Here is a 12679-nt window from a genome sequence, read left to right as displayed (position 1 = left end):
TGAGTAATTTTACATTTCTGAACATTTAAACCAAGTGGCCAGTCTTTGTACTACTTTGAAATCTTATCAAGATATACAGTGCTTCATTTTACGTAATTGAATCATCTGTAAAAGTCTGAGGTTACTATTAATATTGTCCGCAATGTCGTTAATATACAACATGAACAGAAAGGGTCCCAACACACTTCCCTGGGCTATACCCGAAGTTATTTCTACCTCTGATGATAACATGCTGTGTCCTCCCTACCAAAAAGTCCTGAATCCAATCGCAACTTTACTAGGTATCTCATATGATTGAACTTTTGACAGTACGCGTGGGTGTGGTACTGAGTCATATGCATTTTGGAATTCAAGGAATACTGCATTTACCTAGATTTTTCATGATCTATGTTGGTTGGCGTCGAAGAGATTATTCCGTTCAAGATACCTCATTTTGTTTGGTCACAAGATATGTTCTAAGATTCTACAACAAATCGATGTCAAAGATATTGGTCAGTACTTTTGAGGATCACTTCTACTACCCTTCTTGTAGACGGGTATTACCTCTACTTTCTTCCAACTACTGGCAACATTTCTACGTTAGAGGGATTTACGACAGCTTATAGTTAGAAGAGGGGCTAATTCAGCTGCGAATTCGATATAGAACCTGTTAGGAATTTTATCATAGCCTCGAACTTTGTACATTTTTAACTATTTCAGCTGTTTCTCAACACCGCTGACACTAATGCTTCAGTGGTAGGAGGGTTGGGGAATTCTCCCGGGTTTCCCTTTGTAAAGTAGAATTTGAAAACTGAGTTAACGATTCCAGATTTTCCTTTGCTGCCCTCAAGGGGATTTACTCAATTGAAGACACATATTTACATTGTGACCACGAATTGCTTGTACGATAACAGGTTATAGGAAAGTGCTAGTATGTCGTCCAACTTTCGACGGCAATACAGAATGTCTCAGTAGGAATAGTCAGTATTCAGGAATATGACAGAAACCTTCAATCGAAACAAAAAGTCTAGTAAACATTGGCTTTAAAATGCATACATTAAGAGCTATGTGCACTTCTTCGATATTGTGCAATAAATCTCTCCTACTGCAAGCTCCTTGCTTTTCATATTATGGGAGAAGGTAGTAGCAACCAAACCAAGAAAAATTGTTTGGAAGACACGAGCTTTAAAATGCATACCTTAAGAGTTACGGGCATTGTTTCAGCAGAGGAGATGTGTTTCATAGTAGCGAAGAGGACAAGTACTCGTAGATCTTAAGGTATGCGTTTTGGAGTACATTATTTCCGGAAATTTTTCTTGTTTTGATCCATACTACAATCTCTCAAAGTATGAAAAGCACAGAGTCCACAGTAGAAATGATTTGTTTCAGAATATCGAGTGTGAATAAGTCCGAGAACTCTTAAGGTGTGCATTTCAGTGCCAATGTTTAATAGACTTTTTTGCTTCGAACGATGGTTCCTGTCATATACAAAAATATTGACCATGCCTCCTGGGACACCTCGTATACCTTGTCTTAGTGGCAAATTATAGTTACTCGAATTTAGTTTGAGATCAATTCATATATGGTGTACTGCTGTCATCAGAAGGAAAAAATGAAACAATTATCGCATTGAGTGTTATGACGTTGTTAGGTGAAACCGGTCCTTCACATAAACTTTTATCTACTTAATTAAGATTCCTGTTACGGTAATGGAATGAAAAAGTTAATTTTACTTTAGTTGCTTGTAATGGCAGGAAGTTCTTGAAACTGTTCCTCAGAAAATTAAGCGTACTGTAGATGTTTGCGATAGTGTCCCCGGTTTTAGTCGGCCGTCGTAAGCACCTCAAGGTCGTTTTCTGAGCGACGTGAAGAGTCCAGGAGTCTATAAAGTGCTTTCTCCTTGGAAAAATCAGTACAAGGTCTTATTTCAAGAACTTTATAGTTCTGTGAGCTTGTTTCACGTGCCAGATAGCAGAAATAACTAGCTTTACGGCAAACGTCATTTATATTTCTGGTAACAAATACAGAAATACCACACGTAAGAGGTAAATATCTAATGTCGCTGTATTATAACACACAGGCATTCACAAGTCAAGTAAATAATAAAACTTGCTAGGAGTTTAAAAGAATTATACCACGAAACTCAGAGAAAGTCGGCGACAAGCAACAGCACACAATGAAACACGACAACTCAGTTTCAGCCAAAGAAATTCTGTTTGAACTCGTAACATACTGGAAATATATAAAATGGATACGACATTACATTTGTCAAAAACTAACAGAGTGAGCTTGAGGCTGTGTAAAGACTCAGGGTAATTCTTACAAAACGTGAAATAAACAGCTTGTCTCTGTTAATAACGATACTTATCAAGAACAAATTCTGTTTTACTGGTTTCAAACCTACAGGTTCATCTGCAGATTCCTGTTCACATTTACAATTACATTTAACTTACACTGACGACGATATGTTGGCCTGTTTTTTGTTACTTACGGTGGTGGAACCCTACAACAAAAATTGTGTTAAGAAAATGATTGTTTTACCTTAATCGTACCTAAAAATGAACTGAGATGACATACACAGGTCTCTAAAGTGACTAGGCCCCTTTTGTTCTATCTACATCGAAGATACCTCCTTATTTTAGGATAATGTTGACTGTTTTTGAAGCGTTTTATATTTGTCTGAGTAATTAGCAAAGATTTAAAAACAGTTCCTCAACGTTTTTTTATGAAGTGGAAAGGCACTTACAGGTAACTTCTAACTCACTGCATCTAAGCAAACTGCTTTTTCTCTTATGGCTGTTTTGAAATCTATAACCTAGATATGAAACCATAACCTACTTGTAAAAAGGACAAATCATGTAATATTTCAGGACACCCACTGAAGATGCCTTGTAAAAAAGGCGAAACGCGTCTGGGTGCATAAATAAAAATAAAAATTTCGATGTGCAGCATGCAAAAAGGCATTTTCTTTTAAACAACTGCAATTTATATACAGCTGCTGCGAAAATGGGCACTACAAGAAACGTGTTATTGAGAATCTTCACGTACACCTCTCAATTGGCAGTCAGGCAGGAACAGCCGGCCGAGACAGACGCAGTAACAGGGAAGTAAACGATTTTCTGACTTTTACGACTTCCTAACCAGGAGCGAATTTTATAATATCATCATTGTGCTTTAATACGTTAGTTTCTTGAGTGTCTGCGTGTTAATTTAATGTCTAAAAGTCACAGTTCTCGCGTTTTCGTTTGCGTCGGAAAGTAAACCGATTTTGTGACATATTAAAACTTTCTAATCAGGCGCGAATTATTTAATTTCACCTGTGTGATTCGATAGTTAGGTTTTTGCATCGCTGTATATTAACCTAATTTATTAAACACAGTTCCTGCGTTTTCGTCAGCATCTTCAGTAGAGTTTTGCAGCAGGTGCCGACAGTCCGTTTATTTGCATAGTTTAGTTTTCCACGGTCTTTAGTATGGATAGGAACTGTGATTGCGGATGCGAGCCGAGTTGGTGACACTTTAATCTCACTCCAGGCTGTGATGTCTTCTGTTACACAGCTTGAGTCTGCAGTGGATGGGCACCACTGTTGTTGGTGGCCATGGGCGCGAAAATTGGAAACTGATCCTAAATAACGAAAAGTGTTAGATAATCCGCATGAGTGCTAAAAGGGATACGTTGAACTTCGGTTACAAGATAAATCAGTCAAATTTAAAGGCTGTAAATTCAACTAAATACCTAGAATTACAATTATGAACAACTTAACTTGTGCCTATTTAGATCAAAAGACAAAAGCAAAAACTGGAACACTCCACCCAACGTCTCTGGCTTTGTTACGTTTTTAAGCAGAACAGCATTCCTTCTACGTAATTTATACATTAAAAGTTCACAGTAATTTACAACTTTGACCTGGATTGGTTTAGGTTACAGATATCTAAGCAGATATATTACCATCAGTACCAAAATGTTAAGCATTAAATTATCAAAAAAAGGGAATACATGAATAACACGTAGAAAGATATAATATTCCTTAAACTTCAGTCAATGTGTATTAGTACCCAAATCAAATAACAGTAGGTGTGCATTTGTGTATTTATTTTCAACCAGAAGTGTTAACCATCCAAAAATATAAATAATGCCAAGTATTCTGTACACATTGTATGTCAAATGTAAATATACAAGCGTTCACAGTCTATTCTGCAAAATGTTAGAAAAAACGAAGATTATAACATTGTAAACATTATGTACATAAGTTGCAAGCATAAACATCGGTTTTAAATCTGCTGTTATCAAACAGTCCATGCTCAGAAATCATATAAATATAGTATTAGGCAGCTATGTATTTTTCTTTTCGTTTCGTAGTTCATGTTAGAATGTTGTCCAACAAAATACTGACACTAATGCAAGACACCACTTGGCTACAGCTAAAAACAAACAGTGATTTTGATATGAACCGAATGAACCCGTTAGATATGGCCTCTACAGCTCAGATCTATTTATAAACTGCATGAAACTAAAACAGTTTGACAAGCGAGTCGCGGGTGTGGTTCTCGTGGAAATTAATAGTGACAACAGGGATAAGGGGATCACTCTAAATACTGAATCGAAACATCGTTAACTTAGACTATCGATTGTTACAAATATTCCAGAGGAGGCACAATACATGATAAACAAACGTAAGAGTTAAATCCGTCACACAATGGAGAACTGTTAAAATTGGAATTCAAATCTTTATAATAAAATAGTTGGCCGGTAAAGCACTAAGTCTTCGGGAAAGGAATAATATAGTCTGGAAACTAACGCAGAAGCTCACTCAAGTACATGAAGTACACGATTTTGCATCAGACATGGTGATCGTCTTGCTCTAATGGTGTAAGAAAGGAGAAAAGGAACCGGAATCCAAATAACTGAGTCACGATTAAGCCATCGACGGCCAGAGCAATACTCAAAACGAGATCCCACGTGCAAAATCTGAACACGCGCCTACCCTCGCCTCATCGCTAACATCTGCCATCCCTTTGCTACCGTAACTACCAGAAGTGAAAGGAGTGACTGTTACTTCGGTAACTATAGAAAGCGCCTGCACTCCAACTGCTGCCCACGACACCCACACAGGTTGAATTTCTCACCTCGGTCCTCGCGCTTCCCCCCTTTGAAAGTGGCACCAGTTTCACTCCCCCCCCCCCCCCTCCCCTCTGGCTTATTTTTAAGGCATTGCCCAATTACTGAATGCACTACTTCTTGTGAAAAAGCTCATGTCGATAAATTCCGACTGATGGCGTTACAGTAGCAGTGGTGCAGTTCAGAAGAGATCCTAATGTGTGAAATAGCTCTCCAATTCATCCGCAAGATCTTATCGGCAGGCCAAACTACTGCGGAAATTTTCCAGAAGCATCCTCTGCTTGCCAGGCTGGAGCCAGCCGCGATGTAATCAAATTTCAAGGTGAGCCTGATGTGTACACGATTGCCCTCCTATTTCCTCGGCAACTGTCTCTGGACACGTTCTGAGCGCCTGCCATAGCCTTGCCACACACCGTGGCTGCTGGGAGTGCTTGGCACTGGGGGACGGGGCAGCCCAGATCACCCATCCCGTCGGTGGCGTACTTATCTGTGGGCCCAAGTAGTCACCGTGCTGGCACACTCTTCACTACAGAACTGCTATGCCGCCACCAGCCAGGGTCTACGTATTTCTTCTTCTCCTCTCGGCGTGATGAGATGACAAAAGTCATAGGATACCTCCCAATACCGTGTCGGATTTCCTTTTTCTCGGCATAGTGCAGCAACACGACTTGGCATGAACTCAACGAGTCCCCTACAAAAATATTGTAACATTCTGCCTCTACAGCCGTCCGTAATAGCAAAAGTGTTGCCAGTGCAGGATTTTGTGCACGAACTGACATCTTGATATGTCCCATAACTGTTCGATGGGATTCATGTCTGTCCATCTGAATGGCCAAGTCATTGGCTCAATTCTTGTAGAAAGTTCTTCAAACCAGTCGTGTATCATTGTGGCGCGGTGACATGGCACATTACCACATAATGCTGTACTCCAGACGTACATTCTCAGAAATTTATTTCTCAAATTAAGGCCCATATTTGATATTAGTAGACTTCTCTTGGCTATGAATACCACTTTTGCCATTGCTAGTTTGCTTTTGATGTCCTCCTTGCTCCTTACGTCATTGGTTATTTTGCTGCCTAGGTAGCAGTATTCCTTAACTTCCTCAATGCTGATGTTAAGTTTCTCCCTGTTCTCATTTCTACTACTTCTCATTACCTTCGTCTTCCTTCGATTTACTCTCAAACCATACTGTGTACTCATTAGACTGTACATTCCGTTCAGCAGATCATGTAATTTTTCTTCACTTTCACTCAGGATAGCAATGTTATCAGTGAGCTGTATCACAGATATCCTTCCTCCTTGAATTATAATTTCACTCCTGAACCATTCTTTTATTTCCGTCATTGCTTTCTCAGTCTACATATTGAACAGTAGAGGCGAAAGGCTCCATCCTTGTCTTACACACTTTCTAATACGAGCACTTTCTTCTAGGTCGTCCACTCTTATTGTTCCCTCTTGGCTGTTGTACATATTGTATATGACCGACCCGTCTCTCCCTATAGTTTATCACTACTTTTTTTAGAATTTCGAACGTGTTGCAGCATTTTACATTGTCGAACGCTTTTTCCAGGTCGACAAATCCTATGAACGTGTCTTGATATTTGTTCAATCTTGCTTCCATTATTAACCGCAACGTCAGAATTTCCTCCGTCGTGCCTTTACCTTTCCTAAAGCCAAACTGATAGTCATGTATTGCATCCTCAATTTTCTTTTCCATTTTTCTGTATATTATTCTTGTAAGTTGGATGCATGAGCTGTGAAGCTGATTGTGTGATAATTCTCGCACTTGTCAACTCTTGCCTGCTTCGGAATTGCGTGGATGATGCTTTCCGAAAGTCAAATGGTATGTCACCGGACTCATACATTCTTTACACCAACGTAAATAGTCGTTTCGTTGTCACTCCCTCCAATGATTCCAGAAATTCTAATGGAATGTTCTCTATCCCTTCTGCCTCATTTGATTTTAAGTCCTCCAAAGCTTTTTTAAATTCTGATTCTAAATCTGTATCCCCTATATCTCAATCGACTCATATTTCTTCTTTTATCACATCAGACATATCTTCCCCCTCGCAGAGGCTTTCAATGTATTCTTACCACCTACCCTTTCTCTCCTCTGCATTTAACAGTACAATTCCCGTTGCACTTTCAATGTTATCACCCTTACTTTTAATGTCACCGAGGGTTGTTTTGACTTTCCTTTATATTGAGTCTCTCCTTCGGGTAATCATTTCTTTTTCGATGTCTTCACGTTTTTCCTGCAGCCATTTCGTCTTAGAGTCCCTGCATTTACTATTTATTTTATTCCTCAGCGACTTGTATTTCTGTATTCTTGAGTTTCCCGGAACATTTCTGTACTTTCTCCTTTCATCGATCAATAAAAGTTTTTCTTCTGTTAACCATGGTTTCTTCGCAGTTACCTTCTTTGTATCTAAGTTTTCCCTCCCAACTTCTGTGACGGCCCTTTTAAGGGATGTCCATTCCTCTTCAACTGTACTGCCTACTGAGGTATTCCTTATTGCTGTATCTATAGCACTACTTCAACCGTATCGCGCACGTCCTTAGAATTTCCGTATCCAACTTCTTTGCGTATTGAATCTTCCTGACTAATTTCTTAAAGTTCAGCATACTCTTTATCACTACTATATTGTGATCTGAGTCTATGCCTGCTCCTAGGTACGCCTTACAATCCAGTATCTGAGTTCAGAAACTCTGTCTGGCCATAACGTAATCTAACTGAAATCTTCCCATACCACCCGGCCTTTTCGAAGTATACCTCCTCCTCTTGTGATTCTTGAACAGAGTATTCGCTATTACTAGTTAAAACTTGTCACTGAACTGTTCACAGCAACAAACTCTCTCTCCTACCTTCCTATTCATAACGAACACTACTTCTGTTATAGCATTTTCTGCTGCTGTTGATATTACCCTACTTACCAGAAATCCTTGTCATCTTTCCACTTCACTTCCGGTCACGTGACTTACGGTCATACTCCCTGCTTAACTGCTAATTCAATTGCGGTACTTTGTGTGACTGCTGCACTGTACCATCCCTCCAGAGGCCGTGTTCGGGTCCAGTGCTATACTGCACTGTGTGAATGCTACACTGTATCCCCTCGTCCGAAACCATGAAGAAGTACAGCTCCATACTGTACTGTGTGGATACTGCGCTGTACTGTAATGACCAAAAACGATTCCAAGTACTGTGCAACCCCGCGCGCTCCGGAAATGCGTTGGTCTTATCCCACACATAAGGGAGGTACTTACGATTGGCAGCCTCGCTCCCTGCCAGGGGCCTCTTACACACGAAATACCGCAGTTGAGCTAGCAGTTAAGCAGAGTGTATCACCGGAAATCACGTGAGCGGAAGTGTAATCATCTTGGATCACTAGAGTCTAAAAGAATGCATTACAGCCGCAACTTATCAGTCTTCCGTCGTAGTTGAAAGTGACAACATGGATTCCTCCAAAGTGCTAAGCATCCCTCAGCTCTTAGGGAGGAAGACAAGGCCAACGGACGAACTCTTCGGTTTGTGGTTATTACAGCAGAACCTGGATAATCTGGCTACTGATATTGGCAACACAAATTACATCGAAAATGGTAAACTACTTAGAGAGAAGAATATAAATGTGCTTACACCTATTACAGAACCGTTTTGCGATTACATTATGGTGATTAAAATCTGTGATCAAGTCGACTGTCTAGAACAATTAGAAAGAGGACGGTCTGTAACGTTAAAGATGCAGATGTGTGGGTCATTTAACTATTATCTACATAGTAAATTCTCCAATTTCGTCACTGCGAGACATGATGGCCTAGACGCGAACGACAGTGTGACAGCAAGAGGGATACGGAAAAAAATCGGCAAGGAAGCACTGGAAACTATTTCGAAGACATACAAAAATCCTATGGTTATACCATATAACGTGGAATTATCTGACGTTAAAATGCATGTTGTAATGCAAGAGCTGCTTAGTATACTGCAGCAGCTACGTGTAGATAACTATTACCTTTTGGATTTTGACATAACGCAAGACTTCGCCGGAATTTTTAACAAAATGGAGATGTGCGACTACTTAACATCAACCCAGGAATTCTGCAAGGAGGGAAATCGTCAGGGAAACAGCAATGTGGTTGTGGACAACGATAAGTCAGTTAGATTAGACTGTCTAACATGGTTAAGCTTCAACTGTAAAGATATATAACAAATTTATGTGTCAGATCACGAGTCCAGGAGTGAACAAAGATATTGGTAACCACATTATAGATTTTACAAAGTGTCCAGACATGCGACTACAAGAAACTTTTAGATCTTCCTTGGCGAAGCAGCATGGCATTACCAGGTTGGAGGCTACAATATATAGCTACATAATGGATCGTGTGTTCGACCCTGTGCACGAGTGTTTACTTGTATTAGACACCAATAAACAGTATTTACAATGTGTTCCACTTTATTCTGTGCCTCTTGCTTCTATGTGGCGTCAGTTAACGGATGACGTACAGAATAATGTGTTGTGTTTAAAAACGTTCTGCAGTTCGTGTACTGGGCTAATAAGAATACCAGAAAATTGACAGGTGCACAAGTAAGTCTTCCAGATGCTCCAGACAGAGAAAAGCTTATCAGCTATGTTCTGTGTGCATACTGTTTTAATTATCTACCTATAAACTACGTGGAGATTCTTAACTCTAACTCCAATATAGGCGATATAAGTATTATACAGAAGTGTTATGTTAAAACAGGAGAAACTTATTTTTCTCAGTCTAGAACACTGTTCTCCACAATACCGTCCGATATAGATATTGCAGAATTGGGATTGGTTGACACGAACAACGTTATTCCACAAGTCCTAAGAAAAAGAGTAAAAGTATCCCACGTGCTTAAACCATTTCCAATTTAAGAAATCACACCTTTAAGTACAGTTAATGTGTTATGTGCATGAAAAAGGAAACTGGAAATGGAAGACATCGAAGTAAAGAAAAGAAAACTAGAGTATAGAGAGAATACAACTATAAAGGACGAATATAAGCTACAAATGAAAAGGAAGAGTCTATTGCGGATGTGCAGGCCAGGTTTACATATGGCTTTAAACACAGTGTATGGTGAAATCTGGCTACGACTCGGCAATTCAAGATAAAAGCATTTGCAGTAAAGAACAGTGGTAAGTGGCCATATGTTGGAGTACTGACCGAAAGCGACGGACTGAATCACGTTTACTCTGTTAAAGGGCACACGAAAAATCTTTTTATCAAACTCCATTCCTCCTAGGATCTTCTTAAAAAAGAGGGATACATTGTACCTAAATGTGGTGGGCTTCATGTCATACACTTAGCAACAGAAGAACCGTTTGTAGAGCTTAAAACCAACGGAATAACAACCTTGCAAAAGTTGTAAACATAGAGTTCTATACCGAAATTCTGTAAGAATGTGCAGCAGGAGAAGTGGTAGCCTACTATTGAGTTGTGGTAGTAGGCCGTTATTCATTAAGTTTATGTCCATTAACTTAGTTTCTTGACATTGAGTTGTGACCGTGCGACGTTGTTCGTTTATTGATGTGCATGGACATTTGACTTCAGGGCTGCAATGTAGCTCTGTATTTAGTTGTACCGGACAGAAGAGGATGTGGAATGTTATAACAACAGGATCATGCTGGAAATAAGAGGAAAAATTAAAATTCCCGAATGCTCTCGTCTAGAAGAACTGCCGGAAGGAACAGAACTAATTGTTAAAACCATAAAAGAGATCGTTTACAGGAAAAAAATTAGATACATACTGGAGTTCGAAAACATACCTTCTCTGTATTTGTCAAATAACTGGCTGGAGAAAGAAACAGATGATTCAGATGTGGATTTAAGTTATAAGTTAAAAATTAAATTGGACAGTATTAAAACTGCAACTAACAAAAATATAGAAAGAGTTGTTTTCTGTACGTAAATGTAAATGCAAAAGTTAGTAAAGGTTTGGTTCTAGAATATTTGTTTGTCTTATTCGTTAACCTACCAAGAGCCCTAAGACAGTTCCTATATACAATTATCCATGGGCATATATTTCGGTTGTGGAAAGTGGGTAGTAGGATGACCTTGAAAAGTAGTTGAAAGTAGGTAGTTGAAAGTTTAGTGACCCGCTTTTCGTACCTATATGAGGTATTATAAAACCTGTCTATACATCTGCTTGACAGATGTCCTGTTTATGGAGCTAGTAGCAGAATGACGTGTAATTTCACATGTCAAACACCACTGCTATGCGTTTATCCCTTTCTTTGTAAGAGGCATTCCCCGTTACTAACGATCATTTTATATAGGACTGATGCGAGTATAGTATAATTTATGAACCGTCATCGGATGTGATTAGTGGGGGCTATACACCTCTGGAAAGTTATAAGGTACGTGTGTCACAAGGAATAGATGTTTTAAGGAAGTAGTTTTTCATTTTACATCACCATAGTTTATCGTAGAGAAACCTGCAAGGAGAATGAGTGTCATGCACTGGAAATACATTTCTTGCGTTGGGATAGTAACAGCGTTGCATTCCGTACGACTAATATGTTGGAAATCGCAATGATGTACCATTATACCGTGTTTTAAGTGCAGAACATCGTAGCCTTACGAGTGCGTGTGTTTATTTTCTCTCTTACCAACACCTTCCTGATAATGACCCGAGACACAAGAACAATCCTTTCGAATTGCTAGCGTAGCTGATTTACGTAAAATGCAGCAAACTCCGTCCGTCTGGAGCTCCGTCATGCATCAAAACCACCCGTTTCTTGTTCTTAACGGTCTGTTATATCATCACAACAGTTTCACATCTACTGTTCACCGATGAGGGGTGCTAACCTCCTCGACATTCGCACATGTGGAGAAATCTGGTGCCCTTGGATGTGTGCAGGACAGCAGTTACAGCCTTGGTTCGCACTGTTCCTGCACGAAACGTGGAATGTAGCGTTCTACTTCTGGCCAGCTGCAGGGAGCGTTGGTCAATGTGAGGAGGACTTTCGGTCCCTAACTTTATCCTGATAATGCGACAATGCCCTGTGACTCCCCTCCACATTAGAAAGATCGTAAATTACGCACTATTACCGAAGTGCGAGAGATATGTAGTTCGCTGTCTGGTATACTTTCGTATATATGTTCGAGAATTAATAATGAATGAACGCACTGCACAGTCATCCACTTACATTCGCAATGGTACTCACAAAATAGTGGAGGGGCTGTTTAGCAATGATACAGAAACTGGTAAGCATGCTGCCACATCACTGGTCAGTGTTGAAATTACGATAAAATTTCTAAAATTTATCATACTATCAGCTATGATGCTTATTATTACAGTAAATCGATGGTGTCTTTTCCACCCTAACAGTCCACTGGTACACTGTTGATTACCACATAATATGATTTACACCATGCGATGTCTAGTTTCTTCGGAGAGTCAATGGTCCAGATGTGTTAATGTCAGTTTAGAATCTGACACAGACGTCGAAGTAGTGGTGGGAAAAAAAAGTATGGCAGTGTACAAAGCGTGTTACAGAAAAAAAAAGCGGTGTATCAAACGATAAACCAGGGACCCTCGCCTGCCACTGATAACATGTG

Source organism: Schistocerca serialis, chromosome 9 (assembly GCF_023864345.2).
Source record: "Schistocerca serialis cubense isolate TAMUIC-IGC-003099 chromosome 9, iqSchSeri2.2, whole genome shotgun sequence".
Lineage (NCBI taxonomy): Eukaryota > Metazoa > Arthropoda > Insecta > Orthoptera > Acrididae > Schistocerca > Schistocerca serialis.
Note: the sequence above shows the minus strand (reverse complement) of the source record.